Raw genomic sequence first — 18,947 nt, forward strand, 5'->3', positions numbered from 1 at the left:
TCTGAAGATGATTTTCCAGGTGATGATTCAATTTGGCTGGAGATCAAAAAAGCTGCTCTGCTGTATTCTGCTACCTCAGTTAAACCTGCTGCGCTGGCACTGAATATTTAATTTTTCACTTTACGATTCCACTTCCCCTCCTCATCCTCCCTCTCTCCTTATCTCTCTGTTTCTCTTTGATGCCATTAAAGGCAGCTCCGCCGAGACTTGTAGCTCTGTCAATAGAAACACTGCCAAATCAGATGTACCCAGGGACTCTGGGAATTTCTCTGTGATCTCGTGCTTTACATCAGGCCTTTGCTGTGAAATGGCACAATAAACTGTCAATGTGATCCAAATGCTACATACTGTAACTGTAGTTTGATCACACAATAAAGACATAGCAAGAATCTGAAAATCCCCTTCAGCTATTCTGACATAGATATTGAATTGATTTTGCCTCCTCAAAGTGAAATGGTTGATTTCAGACACGTGGAGGAAGTGTGGGCTGCAGATGACTTGCGTTCACCTCAATCTCACATGCTCTTTATTCTTCCACTCTCGCCTTGAGCTGCAGAAACTGAAGGTTGATCTTTGTCGCTTCATCAAAGACACAAACTGTGACACAATTCAGCCTTTTCCTGATGACAAAGGCGTCATTTTTGTTGCGAATGGCATTTGATAACTGACAGCATGGCCATCACTGTGTTAAAACATTAATGACCTTTTCCAATTGTCACTCAAGTGTTACAGAATGACTCATGAATTTCTGCAGTGAAACACAGTGGAGTGTCAGAGGCAGGCACAGCAGACATTTCACAGACATTTAAGCAAAAGCAGATCTAAGACAAACCTGTGATTACAGCAACACACAGCACTTTGGACTGATCCACTGACACCCAGCGAGACTGTTACAGCCCCTTGGTGAAAACAGGGAGAAACTGAGACGATAACACGACAACCAAAGAATTTGAAGGAGTCAGAGTGGAAGGGAAAATGAAGGTGATTTATTTTCAGCTCACCTCGATTCTTACAAATCTGATGTCCTGAAAATGTGGGGGAAGGGACGAGGTGGCCGACGTGCCAAACAAACACCAAACACCACTAGGGTTGTAACACAAATCAATAGAACAAAACTAGGCCTGACTAATCCCTACCTCTGAAAACAAAACACAAGCAAGAGACCTAACTTACCACTGACCAATACTTCCAGTGTAACCCTTTCTTTACCTTTCCCATAGGCAGGGCCCTGTGTTCATTACTTTTATTCCCCCCTTGTGTTGATTAATTAAGCCCTTTAAAATCAGTGACTCTAAATTAAACCGTTCTTTCAGTGTGTTACACTATCAATGTTCAACGCTCTAACTCTCTTTTTTAATCTTGACTTCTTAAAGTGGAAATGAAGCAGTCAATCAAGTTAACGTGATTTACTAAATGGATTTCCACTCTAATCAACAATTATATAACAAATATGACAAATGTAAACATATAAGAGAAAATATAAGATCCGTTACATCTTTCGTAGCAAGAGGGGCGCCATCTTGCAGTACTATAACCTGTGACGTCACGGGGTTGGTTGGCTTGGCGGTTGAGGCAGTGAAATAGTTGAGATAGTGAAAGGATGGAGACTGAGGAGCCACAGGACAGGAGAAGACAAAAGGGAGGCCACTATTGTATCGCTCCTGGATGTAAAAATGAGCTTTACAGAGTTAAAGCCAAGGACAAAACTGTCCATTTTCATAAACTGCCGCTGAAACGAAGAGCAGTCCTGCTGCGCTGGTTGGCGGCACTGAAGAGAGAGAGCCCACCGATGGGCACTGACTCCAGGGTTTGCAGTGAACATTTTTTGGATGAAGATTACCTAGAGGACAAGATCTTTGAGTCGGGCAAACTAGTTGTTCGCCGGACCAACAGACTAAAGCCTGAAGTTGCTCCGTCTGTTTTCAATTTCACCGCCTATAATATGTACTCTACTGACCGGCCTACATACTCTGACAACAGCAGTGCAGAGGCATCAGTCCTCCGTAGGGAAAGGGCGCTAAACCGCGCTAGCCAGGCAGGGAAGAGACAGATAACAAACCACATAAGTCAGCAGGTACTGGTATCTGTTTGAGATGAACATCATCATTGACTGCAATAAAGTTCCACAAAGTCTCTGTGAGAGTCTCTCTAGCTCTCACTGAACACTTCTTTCACTCCAAACAGCAGCACTCATGAACACCTGATGTCCCCTCACCCTGACACACAGTCCGACGCACGTCACCTAGCCTAAAGATTTCCATAGCATCTCTGCAGCATCAACTGATGAGAGTTGGGCTGTACAATATAGCAGCCCAAATGACTGTCAGAAATTAAAACCACAACCATTAAAAATACTCGGGCCTGAAAGTATTCACCTAAAACTCACGTCATTCCACACCATACATGGTACATGCCTCAGCAAGAGGTCACAGCTGATACAAACTTCCTAAGAAATATTTCTTACGTAACTCCGTTTCCAATAGTCGGTAACTTCAGACACTCCAGACATTATACTCCAAACGTTATAATCCACAGACGTTATCCAAAGTTCCGTTATCTTCCTCACCATTATCTTGTTTCTTCTTGCAATGCGTGCAATAAAGTTTTTTTGCTAGCTTTTCCTTCACATGGCCCGACTGCCGAAAAGCCGTCACATGTGTGGTGGCAAATTAAAAAAAAATATCGTACCCACCACGAACCAACATAAACGCACAATAATTAACTTTTGGAGCAATTCTTACTTTTTTCAACCTAAAGTGTCTGACCGTCCACCCAGGAAACCGCTGGAGACCTGACTTGTTTTTTTTATTTTTTAACCACAACGGAATTGGCTCACAACAAAATAAGTATTTTTGACCGATGTCCGCTCTGCCTGCTCGCTACTGCACTGGTTTTATTCATGACCAACCATAACAATAATAAATCAGCAATATGAACCAATAGTAGCGACAGTAGGCAGAATAATATATTTATGCATAAGGAAATGTTTCGCCTTTTACTGAAATTTACGTATTTTAGATACTATGCAAATTGTACTGGAGCCCTCTTTTGGTCCTGGACTGCAATAACGCCACTTCATGACAGATGACTATAAAAACTAGTTCTAGTAACTATGTACGGGTTAGGGTTAGACAGAGAGATAGATAACGTTATTAATCCCTCCATTTCCAGTTTAACTCGGTTCAGAAATGCTTCACTGTCTTCACTGGCCAACGCACCCAACCAACCCCGTTACGTAGGCAATGACGTCACACCAAAATGGCTGCTCGTTAGTTAGCTAGCAATTAGAAATTACGAAAATAAATTAGTCATATTTGTGGTTTTCACAATTTTTAATATCAGATTTTAGGCAAGGTGGTTTTTCTAATAAATTTCCTCACTACCAGTGCCAAAAACATGCATGTTTCATTTCCGCTTTAAAGTAAATTATAATTTGTAACTACCAGATATCACAAACAACTTCTCTCAAATTAGATACATTTATTAACTAAAAGGAAAATAAAGACCTTATCAGAGGAGATACTCTCACAACGTTTAAATGAACTTTATTACCTTATTATACTTTTACAACTCTGTTTTCATCCCGTCTCTTCTTTTCCGCCGCTACATCTCTCCTCTCCAGCTCTGGTCTTTCGCACTCTCTGCCCCCTCTGGCTATTTGTCCTGCCCCTTTACCAATCACAACACAGCAAAATGACATGACTCAACAAACAGCCAATCATCTTTAAAATAAAATAAACAAGGTAAGTTGTGCTCTCTCCCACACAAGGTAAACACAGAAGCACATGTAGTTACTCTGCAACCTATCTATTTAAAGTGATAAACTCATTCTTCATATTAAACTCAACATGTCAATCAAAATACACTAATTTTGAAACACAATATGTACTTTTACCATCTCAAACTATTATTGCAATAAGGCAAGGGTGTATTAAAACAACCTAGGGCTACACCAGTGTCTCCAGACAAATGTTAACTACATGTGTGAAAAGTGTAAAGGGCACAAGTCACATATGGTCTTTAACATTGTCTTCACACACCTTTTTTGTTTGTGCTCAGTTTGAGCAGGGAAGAGCAGAAGAAATGAGGGAGGGAACTCCTGATGAAAGGCCGGCTCAGAGTCCGAGGAAACCAAAGACCCTCCAAACATCATGTCTGAACTACTTTTTACAACTAACTTACCATCTAACTACACAGCACGCCAGCAAGAACATTTTCACACAATTATATATGGGACAATTTCATATATTGACATATATTTCTGGCATATACAAATATGTATGTTTATGTATGTGTGCTTATATTGTAGACATATGTTATATACCCATTACAAAGCCTGTCAATATATGTTGACATAAAATGTATACATATAAATACAAAAGATAGAATGTGTAAAATAATAAGAAATAATAACAAAAACATCCTCTCATAACATGCTCTCATAATGTTGTAAAACATCCAGCTCAATGGTGGAATACCTAAAGAAACACTATGCAACTATTTTACCTTAATACAGAAGATTCAAAATCATTTTGATGATAAGTGATTACAATATAAAACAGGAAATACAACAGAACCCAGGTAGGAAGTGAAGTGTCTATATTGTCCGACATTCCCTTAAGATTTATGTTTCTAAAATGTATTGTTCAAAAAAGTTTCTCAATAAAAGAAGCTATTGTGGCGCGTATCAGGAACGGGCAGGAATAGGAGTACAGGGATCTGAAGATGGCCTTCAGTGAATGGAACGACAAGAACTGCCTCCTACTGAACACCTCCAAGACCAAGGAGATGGTCATGGACTTTCAGATGTCTAGGCCCACCCTTCAGCCAGTCAACATTCGAGGGATGGACATTGAGGTGGTGCACACTTATAAATACCTAGGTGTGCGCCTGGACAGTAAACTGGACTAGTCCCTGAACGCGGAAGCCATCTACCTGAAGGGGCAGAGCCGGCTCTTTTTCCTCAGGAGGCTCAGGTCCTTTGACCTCTGCTGCATGTTTTATCAGTCAGTGGTGGCCAGCGTACTCTTTTATTCTGCAGTTTGCTGGGGCAGCAGCAAGTCAGACATGAACACAAAGAGAATGGACAAGCTGGTCAAAAAGGCTGGGTCTGTGCTTGGCAGGAATCTGGGCTCACTCAGGACTGTTGTGGAGAGACACATGCAATGTAAGATGGATGCCATCTTGGACAATACCAATCATCCTCTCCACAACATTCTGGCAGGACAGAGAAGCAGCTACAGGTGCAACAAACATCTCATCTCACTGCGCTGCAGAACAGAGAGGTTCAGGAGATCCTTTGTTCCCACTGCCATCAGGCTATACAACACCTCAGCCAAAGGAAGTGGACTAATATAATTATTATTGTTTATTTATTATCAACTGTTATTATTATTATTATCATCATTATCATTATCATTATCATTATTATTATTATTATACCTAGTGGAAACAGAACAACTGTTAGTAGAAAGTGATTCCCAGCTTTAGTCTTTGGCCAAGGTCCCACACAATCAACAGTCGCTGTTTCAAATGGCTCAGCCATCACTGGGATGGGGCAGAGAGGAGCAGGGGGAATAACATGACAGTGATCATCACAACTGAGTTCTGGCCTAAAGAAATGTTTGAGGACTCTGTCGCAAGCTTTTGTGAGCCCTGTGTGTCCTGACCATAGGTGGTCACAAGCTAAGAACAATAGGCTACAGGCACAACAACCTGAAGTCTCACTCTACGTCTTCTAAGACACATCAACAGGAAATCACCATCAAGAACATTTTTTTATCTTTGCGTTATCCTAGCTAAGAACAGAGTTTTTTGGAGATTTTCTCATAAATCAGCAAGGAGGAGCTAGGAGCTACTTTTAATCTTGAAATGCTTTGTAAATACGGGCCCTTGTCCTTTAGCTCAGGGAACCAGAATCATCTCCTCATGGTTGTTTCCTCCACAAATCAGCCAAGTTACAGAATATGGTCACAGTCTCTACTTCCTGGGTTACAGCATTGGGTAATGGTCAGAAGTGTTTTCACAGAATATTATGATGTCACAGTGAAGTTGACCTTTGACCCTTTGGATATAAAATGTCATCTCTTCATCGTTTTTTCCTTATAGACATTTTAGTTAAATTGTATCATAATTAGTGATTGAATTTGTGAGTTATGGCCAAAAACTTGTTTTGTGAGGTCACCGTGACCTTGACCTTTGACCTTTGACCTTTGACCACCAAAATCACACCACTTCATCCTTGAGTCCAAATATTTGTTCCACATTTTAGGAAATTCTTTCAAGGTGGTACTGAGATTTGGTGTTCCAGACAATGGGACGGACGCCTTGGTATCGCCAGCGCAGAGTGGCAGAGCCATAAAAAGCATTCAGGATGAGCTTGTTATGGAGATGATAACACAACAACCAAAGAATTTGAAGGCGTGAAAACGAAGGTGATATATTTTTCAGCTCATATCGATACTGACCAACAGCACAGGAGGAAGGTCTAGGAGGATGGGACAAGGCGGTCATGCCAAACAAATAGAAATCAGTAGAACAAAACGAGGCCTGACTGATCCTTACCTCTGAAACCAAAACACAAGCAAGAGACTTCACTTGCTTTCTTGCTTGCTGATTACAGAGGTGACACCAACTAATAATACTAGAGTATCTACGCAAAAGGGTCCCCTAAGTCACCCATCGTCCTCCACCTCCCCCCACACACCTTTCTCCATCATTCAAGTTTGCTCAAACAGTGTAATAACAGCTCAGGCAGGCCAAGAGCAGAAGAAATGAGGGAGTAAACTCTTCAGGTGTGCTACTTTCTTTGAAGACCCCAAATGATGAAAGGCCAGCTCAGAGTCTGAGGAAACCAATGAGCAGCATTTCCAGACTGCAAAGGCGGAAACCAATCATGTTGTTAGAGGACGGGGAGAGAGAGAGAAAGGTAGGAGGGAAGAAAAACACTCTGTCCATGCCCAGCAGAAGCAAAGTGCCTGTTGTCTGAGACGATGGGGGGCTGCTCGTATACTCAGGAACAGACAGGGGCAAATGAAATCACTGGACTGAATTTTCTCCCCTTACTTTGCGACTTTCCCTGACATCTAGAAGATTAAACCTCTTAGTTTTTTGAAGATGTGGCCACTGGTCTTATCAGTTTTGACATACAGTGCTCAGGAAAGTAACTGCTGGAATCTCAGAACACCAGCCAGATAAGCTACCATGTTATTTGGAGTGAATACCGAAAGTGAGTAAAATGTCTTGTAAACTCTCACTAATAACTGCTGAACATTCACAACTACCTTGTGGCATGTTTGACCTATAGGTCAAATGAATTCTCAAAACACACACACTGATAATCTTATATTATCTAATTATCCTTAACATGGCTGCACACTGCAGATGCACCAACATGCTTGTTTGATTGATGATATGCATTGTTTGACTGATTGATGATATGCAATTTTTTGTTGTTACTAAACAACTTTTGAAAGTATACAGTATATCCAGTCTAATTTACAGTATAGATTACATTTAATTAACACTTTTAATTAAAACATTTAATTAACAGCATATGACGGTAATTGTGTAAATATTTTTAAAATGTGCAAAATGAAATACACACCTTTGGAAAGTGTGTCCAGGTCAGTGTCGATCTCTCTGTACTGCTGCTTCTGTTCACATGACAACATCCCATCTCTTCCTCTGCCACCTCTGTTCCTCCCCATGCATCAGGCAGGGTTGTTATCACTGAAGTTTACTGACCCAACATGACAGCTGTGGTGTAAATATTTCATAAAAGGCATGATGCTGACAAAGAATACTGATGGTCAGCTTGTTAGAGAACATGACTGACATGCAGACAACATCATCAAGACAAGATACCTGCAATATGACGTGTTACCTGGTAAACACAAAGGTGAGCATTAACATGAGGCCATGCAGTGCATCAAAGTCATTTCCAGTGAAACTGAGACACAATGTTTCATACGACTGAATCCACATCACATTCTTCATTATAGTCTAGATTGGCCTGAATGTCTTTGTAGGTTCTTCATTAAATCTCCGACTTCTCTTTTTTTCTCATATTTTACATAAATGGTTTTGGTGTCAGTGTGTTTTTTAATAACACAGTAATGCTGTTAATCACTGAAACGATCACATGACTGTGCTACTCATTCAGCCCTCCACCTGAGCGACCATACAGGTCGTTTGTTCCAACCCTTTGATACGATCCATAGCAGGGTCTCCTGAAATAATGTACCAGACCTTGGTTGCGGGGTTACAATAATAAATATACAGACTGTACTGACAGTGGCGTATCAGCCCTTCGTTGCCATGGTTACAATAATAAATCGTCATGGCTTGGTTAGGTTTAGGAAAAGATCATGACTGGATACTTCTTCAACATTACACAGTTTTTGTTGTCATGGTTACAATAATAACAACATGGTTAAGGTTGTCGAATGGTCACAGATAAAAGAAACAAAATAAACTGTTACTTAATTGTAATGCCTCACACCCGCCTGCTACACACAACATAAACTCTAAGTACCAATCTTGGCTACTTAACTTTAACTTAACTTACTTTTGTCTTCTAAGGACAAAAAAAAACCCATAGTCACATTGTGGCTCATGGTGACAGCTGCAGTGTGTCTGGTATCATACCCAGAGATCTGCACAGACCTTAGGAAGCAATGTCACTTAGGCGGATTTCTGTCTGTTGGTTTGGCTGCGGTGGACAGGCCTTCTCCCATTTTCTCTACACTCCCTGGGAGGGGAAGCAGGAGCACCACATGATGTCCTTGTCATCCACTGTAGCAGCAACAACATGGTGGAGGTAACCATAATGAAGGAGGACCTGCACCAGCTTCACCTCCAGCACCCCTCATGTTCTCTTCTGTGACTGCTTACAGTTGGCAGAGTCACTACTTTAGGACCCATTTTGTCGGACCTAAACATATCGCTGACTGTCATTATATATTATAATATTGAATAGAATTTTCATGTCCATGATAGTAAAAATGAACTGTCTCACCACCTCTGCTCCTCCTCATCCTTACACTCCCACCCTTTATCCCTTTGAATATTTTTTTTGTTTTGATAACTTCTGGTTCACATTTCAATAAATGCTATTTATATTTACAGGACTTTTGTCTTTAATACTGATCGAAAGTGTTAGATTTCACATATAAATCTGAAAGAACAAGCAAATCATACAGTAGAAATAAAACATTGAAACATTAATGCTCCAGTGAAAATACTCCCACACAACGCTTCAGTCCTCTGACCTTTCTCAAGACAGTGTCTTGAAATGTCTTGAGAGAGGTCAGAAGAACATTGAAAAATAATTATGCAGTCTATTTCTGACTGTGTGGGAGTATTTTCACTTTCTACCTGAAGATGTCTAAGCAGACCTATACCCAGCTGTCTGAGATGGTTTAGGCCATTTGTTTGCTGCTCTGATACAATTCTACTTTAAATACAGAAGAATGTGCACATCCGAACAAAGCAGGGGTCAGGTGCTGGATAAAAGGGTTCAAAGTGAAAACAGAGAATTACCTGCACACTGAAAAGTTTTAAAGCAAAAGAAAAAGAAAAAAGAAACATAATCAGCTGATCAAATGTACATGCGGCAAATCAATGCATTCTATCATTTTCTTTTGCTTCACTATATAAGCCTCACACATACCTGAGCAATAATATGGTCTTTATACCATTTAGGTATGAATTGAGTAACATTATCAGACTGATGCATTAATTAAACTTACCTTCTATAAAATCTAGAATGTTTCTTACACTTAATACTTCCTAATTGGGGCACTCCAATGGCTCACCTGGTAGAGCGCGTACGAATTACGGTCACTCGTAACCGCAGCAACTCTGGTTTGAATCCAAATTCCAAAATTCAACTTGACATATTGCCATTTTTGAAAACATTGATATAATGACTAGAATCTGAAATAAATCCTGCCAATCTGAAAAAAAAAGCTAGACAGCATACATTTTTAAGGATGGACCCGCTGGTGGTTTGGGCAGGGTTAGAGAGGTTAAGGGATTCAATTTCCTTGTGGGCAGCATTGCATAATTTCAGATTTGGTTCAATGTAGACATGGAATCCCAGCACTATGGATGAATTTTTTGGTCAGTAAAACATGATGGTTAGCTCTGTTATCTGGTTTCTTTATGGTGAAATAGAATTTAAATCATGGGCTATCATAGGTTCATTTCATTCAGACCCTAGCAAGTATTTAGTTACTCACTTAATGTCAGACCAATTATTTACTGTAACAAATGTAATGACTTTTTGTCTGTATCTTTACATCTACTTGTTACATTGTTCAGAAATGTGTGTAATTGTTATGGGTTCCATAACCAGTCTTCTTTCAACTGCTCATAAATTTAATTTCTGTTGTGGTTAGCTATTTAGAGTGCTCTGTAATATTTGTAAAGCTGTACATTCAGTGGGTTGTAAAGTGTTACTGCATATTTGTGCATTGAGATTCTGCACCGAGAGGATCAAAACAGTCAGAGAACCTGACCTGGGCTCACAGTCCATGTCTGCTGCTTTTTAAGGGGGTTTAGTGGAGCCAATATGATTGGTATTTATTGAAGCTCACCTGACTCCACCTGCTGCTCTATTTTTTCAGCCTCTCTTCTGGTTTGTACCATGTGTGAGAATTGCCCCATAAGTGCCATTTTTAGTTGTGCCCATATGTAGGAGGTTAAGTTTACTGTTGGATTGGTTTTATGAGGTATGGCACTTAGTGTTGGCTTCATGTTTCAGCCTTGGAGGTTGATGCTTGGTTTGGTCTCGTGTTATGGATGTAGTCAACGACTTTGTCACTTTGTACACTACTGCGTAGAATGTAACTGTCTGCTTTAGCTTAGCCTGACCCAGGACAGAGGTGTCCACATACTTTTTTGTACTTCTCAGAAGACAAATTAAAAACACAGGATTGGCTTTAAGCTGCCGAACTTGGCAGATTAATGAGAGACAAAGTAGGAATGTGGAATTGGCAAAGTCCTCTTACATGACAGTACAGGCAGGAAAACATTCATAGAACAAGGCACTTCAACATTTAATCCCACCTGGAGAGACTTTAATCTGCAGAATGGCTGATCGTCCTGCCGCTCCACTTGTTTTCTCAGCTCGGATACGTCATTTAAGGGTTTAAAGCTTTTCCCTTTATCTTAATCTGTTTATCCACTTGTTTCGTTTTTTGTCTTTTTGTGTCATTTTAATACCCAAGGGAGCTGTAGGCCCTGTTTTTCATAATAACATCGAGGCATTATGTGGATGATTTTTCTCTCTCACACTCACACACACTGACACACACACACACACACACACACACACACACACACACACTCCCACACACACACACACACACACACACACTATCAAGCTCTTTCATTCTCCATCACTTTCCTTCTCGCTCATTCTCAATGTCCTAATCCGTCTTTCTAAGTTACAATGGAGCTGTTTAAAGCCTCTAAAATGCTGAGCAGGCCTTGAAACTGTCCATTGAAAAGTGGGCAACAGATGGACAGTGAGAAAAGAAAAGAGAGAGAGACCTTAAAAGAGAGAAGGGAGAGAGAGTCAGAGGTTGGCTCTGAAAGCTTCAAAGTGCCTTTAGCGATGTTGGATTAAGGTCACAGCAGAGTTTCATAATGACAACACACAGCACAGTGTCATTTAATATCACAATCACTCACTCTTACGCTTCCCTCAACAATCACTGCTTCTACTGGGCAGCTCCCAGCAGCCATACAGGTTCTCAGTTGTTGAGTGGACTGCTTTCAAGTGGGTGTGGGCTGCTAAAATTCCAGGGATTTTTTTTGTTTTCCATGAGCAGCACTCCCAAAAGAGTCAAAAGAAATCCCTGCTAATCCCTGAATCCCCACCAGTTTCTACTGAATGATTCAATTTCCCTCTCATTGTGTCACACTCAGCCCACCTTTGTGAACGTGTGTGTGTGTGTGTGTGTGTGTGTGTGTGTGTGTGTGTATTGCTGTGCATCGGGAGTGAGTGTATTAAGGGACTGAACTTGCGTGTGGTGAGTGTGTGTGAGTGTGTTTGCGCTCAGTGTGTTTGGACTCATTCTCAGGTCACCAGTCTTGAGTGTGTTGCAATGAAGCTTTCTGCCATGGGTGTCAAAGCACGGACAATAACAACTAAGGAGCATGCTCAGTGGCCTTTTGACTGACAGCCAGGAGCGGTGATCTGTTTGTGTGGGAGAGGGGGAAGGACGCTGAGTGGAGAGTGAAATAATGACTCTCTGCTCTCTGGGGTGAAGATCTGACTTGATAAGCAGCATATATTTGAAACATGTTTGTTACTCTCTGCTGCAGTGGATGTGGATCAACCTTCAGCCTTTATGATTGTTGTAATAAACTTTTGTCAAGAGCCTTTGTTTCTTTCAACTCTTCACACATTTTCATACAAGAAGCAAAAACTGTTATTTTCTGTGTCATTTTGTGAAAACTTCTGTTTGAATGAATAATAATCACATTCAAAATTTACATAGACAACAATATAACAATATAAAATAATTTGCTTATAGTCATCAAGTAGTCAGCTAACATTTGGGTTCTTTTCATACCTGAAAAAAATAAAGAATTTAATTTTTTTTTTTGAAAAATATACAGTTATATGGTAGTATATAACATATTATTATAATCATCTTCTTACAGTGAATGAATCCTATTAATAAGTAATAAGTAATAAACTAAACAACGTATTGCAAATCATATACTTTGTCTTATTCCTCTGGATCATAGAGCTTGTTGTCTATTAAAAACACATGTGAGCCATACTGTTGCACTGGATGACAAGTTCCTTCATTACCATGAATACACAATCTGTGATGCTGAACCCCAATCTAAAAGGCAAAATGGTATGACTGAAGTAAGAGTTGAGTAAAAGCTTTGTTTACTGAAGCCTATAGTTGCTGTAAGATTTCAGTCATTAATTGGAGGACTGTTCATATCATATTTGACACCCTCATAATTGTAATAACTAATAGCCTTAATGACCAAATGTCATTCCTTAGATAATTAATCATAAAAGTTAAATGCAACTATATAAATATTTTTTCACACCGTTATTTGACTCATAGTAAAATATGTTTTAATAAAAGACACTTCGAGTTTCATTTGAAATGAAAGGAGTAGCAACAAAATATATGCCAGGTTCAAATTTTCCAGAAAATTAGTTGAGAAGATATTCAATCTCAAACACACCATGGTAAACTAGAAGCATATTGATTTCATTCAGCTGTCAGAGATTAATAAATAAATAAAATAAATTTACCATACTGAAAACAAAAAGCTTTAACTTAGTGTCATGTTTCTTTTTCCAAGCTGCATTTCAAACAGGCCAGACATAAAGCACACTGACCGCTCGAAAAACTAGGGACAGGGTTCATCAAAATTTCATTTTGCTATTATGAAAATATAAAAGCTAAGAAATATTTAAAAGGTGTCCATTAATGCTCAAAGTCATATATCATTGCAGGATTGAGGACTTTACATCAGTCAGCTTTGTGCAGAACCTGCAATACTTGTATTTTAAAAAGCAGAAAGTTTTTGACACCTCCACATTTAATAAACATACAGACGTCCTGTGTGTTTAAATCCTGAAATCTAGATGTATAGTCATTGCCTGTTCACTGAACACAAAGTGAACCCCTTGAGGTGGGATGGAGCTTCTTCTGTTTCATTTCCTGCTCTCAGGCGTCCGTACTTGGACACCTGCTGCTCTGAAAGGACTCCACTCAGCTGTTGAGAGGCCTACTTGTGGGGCTTCTAGAACCAGTCAGAAAGCAGTGTTGAATTTTCTGAATGTGGCGTCATGTTTGGACTCAAGAGGGATCCTCTTTTTACAAATGAAAGAACTCAGTTGGGCAATCTTTGTACCTGATGTACAGTATTACTTTACTGTGTGTTACAGTTACGTATTCAGCTGAGGTTAAAAAATGAGACAGGATACTCTTTTGCTTTTACTTCTGTTTGATTTCATATCAGGTATGTCTTGGTATTAAGTATCTTATTGTCAATCACTACCCAGTTTGCTGACAGCAGCTCGAGCTAACTACATGTAATAAAGAGTAATTGATGCCACTTAAGGTTAAATCTGGGTAATTTGGCACTGATGAGCAGCTGACACAAGAAGCTCCCTCTGCCCAACCACAGTGCCTGAAGTGACTGAGTGACAGAGGGAATCAATAGCAGACATATGGCTGCAGTGAGAGATGACTCTCTGATCAATAGCAGCAGTGTAACCAGAGAGAGGGAGACAGATGTGAACTTCAGAGAGAGAGAGAGAGAGAGAGAGAGAGAGCCCACAGGTGAAACAGATGCTGCTGTATACACTGAAGCTCTTAAGACAAATGTGTTCTGAAGAAGAAGAGGAAGGTTTCTGGTGGTTGAATTTTTCAGGGTCATATAACCTTGGTCAACCCAACGCATGAATGCACATTTACACATGGTTGTGAAATCTGAACTTGAATTTAGGCACATCTCTGATGATAAAGGAAATTCTATGGAAAACAATGGTGTTCATTTCATTAAAAAAGTAGTCTCAAAATATATTCCTCAAGAATCTTTTTCCCCTGACAATGAAACTGATGTTATTAAACAATGACTGTGGTTAAACCTCCATACAATATCACTGATGAAAAAATTTTGTTGATTATTGAATGCACCGCCAACATTATGTACTTTAATACTTTCATGCATGTACTTGAAAGAACTGAATGTACTTTAATGCCCCTGCTGTAGAAGCTTACAGTGACAGGATAAAAACATGATGGCGACAGCGGGGCTTGGTCGGAAAAAACAGGTTGACATTTGGACCCACTTCAAATATAATGCTGCTGAGAGAAAAAGTGTGTCTGTGGTATTGTCAGGAGAGAAGTCCTGCAGCTAGAAAATCCTATGGGAAGAAACCTACATAAAGACACCTCACGGTGCACCACAGGAAAATCAAGGTAACCTAACATTAAGATGTTAAAGAACGTTATTTTACTTTCAAAGCCACATTAAGCTAGCTGCTAAAGGCAGTGGTTTAACATCAATTGGCTTCTCACAACAACGTGACAGTGCTACATTGTTTGTAGATGAGGTATAGCCTCACGGAATGTCAGTGACAAGCTGGCCAACCTTTTGCTTAAGACAAATGTGTTTAGTCTTAAACATGCTATCTATGCTAAATCACACACAACTTAAATGGCCATTGACAGTCGGTCAATTTTTAAAACTGCTTTTTAAAATGCACCAGAATCTGTAGAAGACTGGTTTGGGGCCCTTACCTTGGATTGTATGCAAAGAGGTTCCAAATATTTATATATATTTAGATATAGTGTACAACCTATTACAACCTGTAAAACCTATTCTAACACAGTATACTACAAAATTACAACTAAGGCCTACAAAATTGCAGGATAAAATCAACACCTTGCGGTCAAAGTCATGGCTAAAACTCAGCATTATGTGTAAATTGTATTATATTACAGGGCATTTGTTCAGGGTTCTTTTTCTGTTTGTGTTTTCAAACAGAAAGTTCAGATCAAAGCAATGCTCTTACTGCAAGCTTTGACAAATTTGTATTAATGTTTTGTACTTTCTCTTGTCTTTGCCTTTTTGTGAAGTATTCGATAACCTGACCTCTTTGCTGTGCTTTGAACAGTTATTCAAACATGTTAGGTCTGTTATGTGTGTATAATAAACCGTAAGGATAGATATGAATATGCTAAAATAAATACAGTATTAGGCAGTGGATCCTGAACCCGCTGGTTCTGGATCAGTCTCTTTGTCTTACTTGTAAAAGAAAAAGTTACTGACACATCTATCTGGACAACAGCTGCAGGAACAGGCTAAATTCTACTAAATCACTAAAACGTCTGTCGACATCATCAATCACATATTTATGCCACTTGAAGTGTTTGTCAGTACGGTTTGTCATTTGCACTAATGATACTTTTCGCTACAGACCAACATTAGATGTTACTCACCAGTCTAACAGAAAAGTTGCAGCTCAGCATCAAACCACATCTCTTTACCCGGGGCTGTCTCCAGCGGTGGGAAGCCACACCGGGATTCACCCGTGTTTTGCTTCTTTGCCGTTAAACATGGTTTCTTGTCAGAATTTCCTTTTATTTTTAATCGGGAGCTGTAGCGTAACTTCAAGCTCTGGAGGAAGCTCTTCTTCTTTGTGGGACTGAGGGCAGACTAGACACTACACTGACTCATACAGCATCTAGTGTGTCTAGGTGGTATTACAATACGGTACGGGATGCAGCTAGTTGGTTACCATGTTTATTTCAGTAGATATCTCTGAAATACAATAGGTGGTGGTCTTGGTCATGACATCATCACTGTGGCTCCTTCACATACTATTGATGGTGTTAGTTCATGTTTTGAACATCTGGCCAGATCTGGCCAGATCTTACACATTACACCTCTAATTATTGGGATCGCGACAATGCGACTTTCTGGAGGGACTGACTGATGATAGTAAACCAAGAGAATGAAAAACATTTATCATAATCAGCAGCAGGAAAAAGATCCTTGGTGAACCAGAATCACCAGCTGATGTTTGTTTCCCCCACCAACCAGCCAAGTTGCAGGAAATATGGTCACAGTCTCTCCTTCCTGAGGAGAGACCTTGTCAAGAGGTGGTTTTACAGAATATTATGATGTCACAGTGAAGTTGACCTTTGACCTTTTGGATATAAAATGTCATCAATACATTTTATCCTTATAGACATTTGAGTTAAGGTGAATGAATTTGTGAGTTTGTGTGTTTTATGAGGTCACAATGACCTTGACCTTTGACCTTTGACCAGATTCTAATCAGTTTCTATTTGAGTCCAAGTGAATGTTTGTGCCAAATCTAAAGAAATTCCCTCAAGGTGGTCTTGAGATATCACATTCAAGAGGCCAAAACCGTGTTTTGCGAAGTGACATTGGCCTTGACCTTTGACCTTTGGACCACCAAAATCTGATCAGTTCATCCCGGAGTCCAGGTGGACATTTGTGCCAATTTGAAGAAAATTCCTCAAAGCACTACTGAGATATTGCGTTCACAAAGCCAAAACCGTGTTTTGTGAGGTCACAGTGACATTGACCTGTTATCTTTGACCACCAAAATCTAATCAGGTCATCCTTGAGTCCTGATGACTGCTCATGCCAAATTTGAAGAAGTTCACTCCATGTGTTACTGAGAGATCGCAACGGACAAACTGAAAACATAAACCGAAAAAAGCATTTCAGACAGTGCCACACAAAAAGAGGAACTACATAGAATGGAGCAGAAAACTGAATGGACATGGAAACTAAATGAGCAGAACCAGAGGAGAAGGTGAACTAAACAAAGAGAGGCCAACAAGGGTCAATTAAAGAGATGGGAGAGACGGACATGGAGTGAGCTGGTGTGGGTGGTGTGTATGATGTTTTGTGATGGTTTGTACAGTACAGCCTCATACTCATGACAACTCCTCTGCCTCTGTTACACTGAGCTCGACAAAGCATGAAACCTGAGAAGACAAGGGAATATGAGGCAGCAACATTGATCATTATGTGTGTGTGTGTTTGTGGTGTGTGTGTGTGTGTGTGTGTGTGTGTGTGTGTGTGTGTGTGTGTGCGTGTGCGTGTGTGTGTGTGTGTGTGTGTGTATGCATGGGTGTGTGTGTGTGTGTATGTGTGTTTGTGTGTGTGTGTGTGTGTGTTCATGTGTGTTTATGTGTTTCTGCGTACTTGTGTGTGTGTGTGTGTTTGTGTGTGTGTGTGTGTGTGTGTATACCATTTGACCATCTGCTGCACCAGATGTTTTACCTGGCAGTTGCAGGTCCAGTGTCGTTGTACTTTCTGTTTGTACAGTGTGCACAGTAATGTTTGGCTGCACGTGGATGTGCAAAGGGTTCATGCAGACAGTATGTATTGGTATGTATGTAAGTATGAGTACTACTGAGCTCCACTGATCTGTGGAAGTGGGTACAGACCAGTTCCACTGAACAAATTTCTTTTCACACACAATTTTTCCATCCAACGTGATCACACAATATAGGTAACATCACACAACATTTGTACTACTGTATAAACCCAAGCCCTCACACTTTAATCTGTTCACTGTGAAGACAGAAAAGAAAGAAACAACAAAAGTAGAGAGCTTTTTATTCTGTGTCTAGACTATAATGACTAACAGTCATATGGGTCGCACTGAAGCATGCTTTTTTTATTACACAGTCACAAATGTGCCTGAATACTGCCATTAATTTCGTGATGTGAAATGGGGACAGTCAGTGATTCAGAGAGTATGCACCTCACTGTAGTTTGTTCTCTGGTCTCTATGTATAGCTGGGCCTGGCCTCAGTAAAGCCATAGTTTGGCATCATGACTCATTATTTAGATTGGAGAGTGTCAGTCATCCAGATAGTCCTGTGATGAGTCAGGGAACAGAACTTTCATCTCCTGCCTCATGATCCATGAAGGCTATCATAATTATTTTAAACATTACAATTTCTATGAACTGGCGTCAGAATGTCAGGTCTCGCTTCCTGTAGTGTGAGAAAACCAACAGATTAAATCTGGATTCAAAATAGTGGCAGCCAGTGATATCAGAACCAAAAAAGAAACATATTGCAGGAAATTATTCAGCTTCCTTATTTTGTTGGTTGTGAGTTTCAGTCAGAATTTAAAGGGTGATCCTGGTTTATTACACCCTGGGTCTTGCTTGTGGTAAAATATGCCGAACTCAAAGCTCAGTTAGAAGCACTCATGTAACTTGTCACTCATGAACTCTACCCCTATGCTTGATATCACATGACCAAAGTTCAGTTTGCTGTAAAAGGCCAAATGCAGCTCAACTTGGTTTGTTGTTCAATTCTCAGGTCTCAGAAAGCCTTACTACTGAGTGTAGCTTTCATTTGGGTGAAAATGTGGAACATTTCTTACACAAGAAT

Source organism: Seriola dumerili, unplaced genomic scaffold, assembly GCF_002260705.1.
Source record: "Seriola dumerili isolate Sdu_G_001 unplaced genomic scaffold, Sdu_1.0 BDQW01000432.1, whole genome shotgun sequence".
Taxonomy (NCBI): domain Eukaryota; kingdom Metazoa; phylum Chordata; class Actinopteri; order Carangiformes; family Carangidae; genus Seriola; species Seriola dumerili.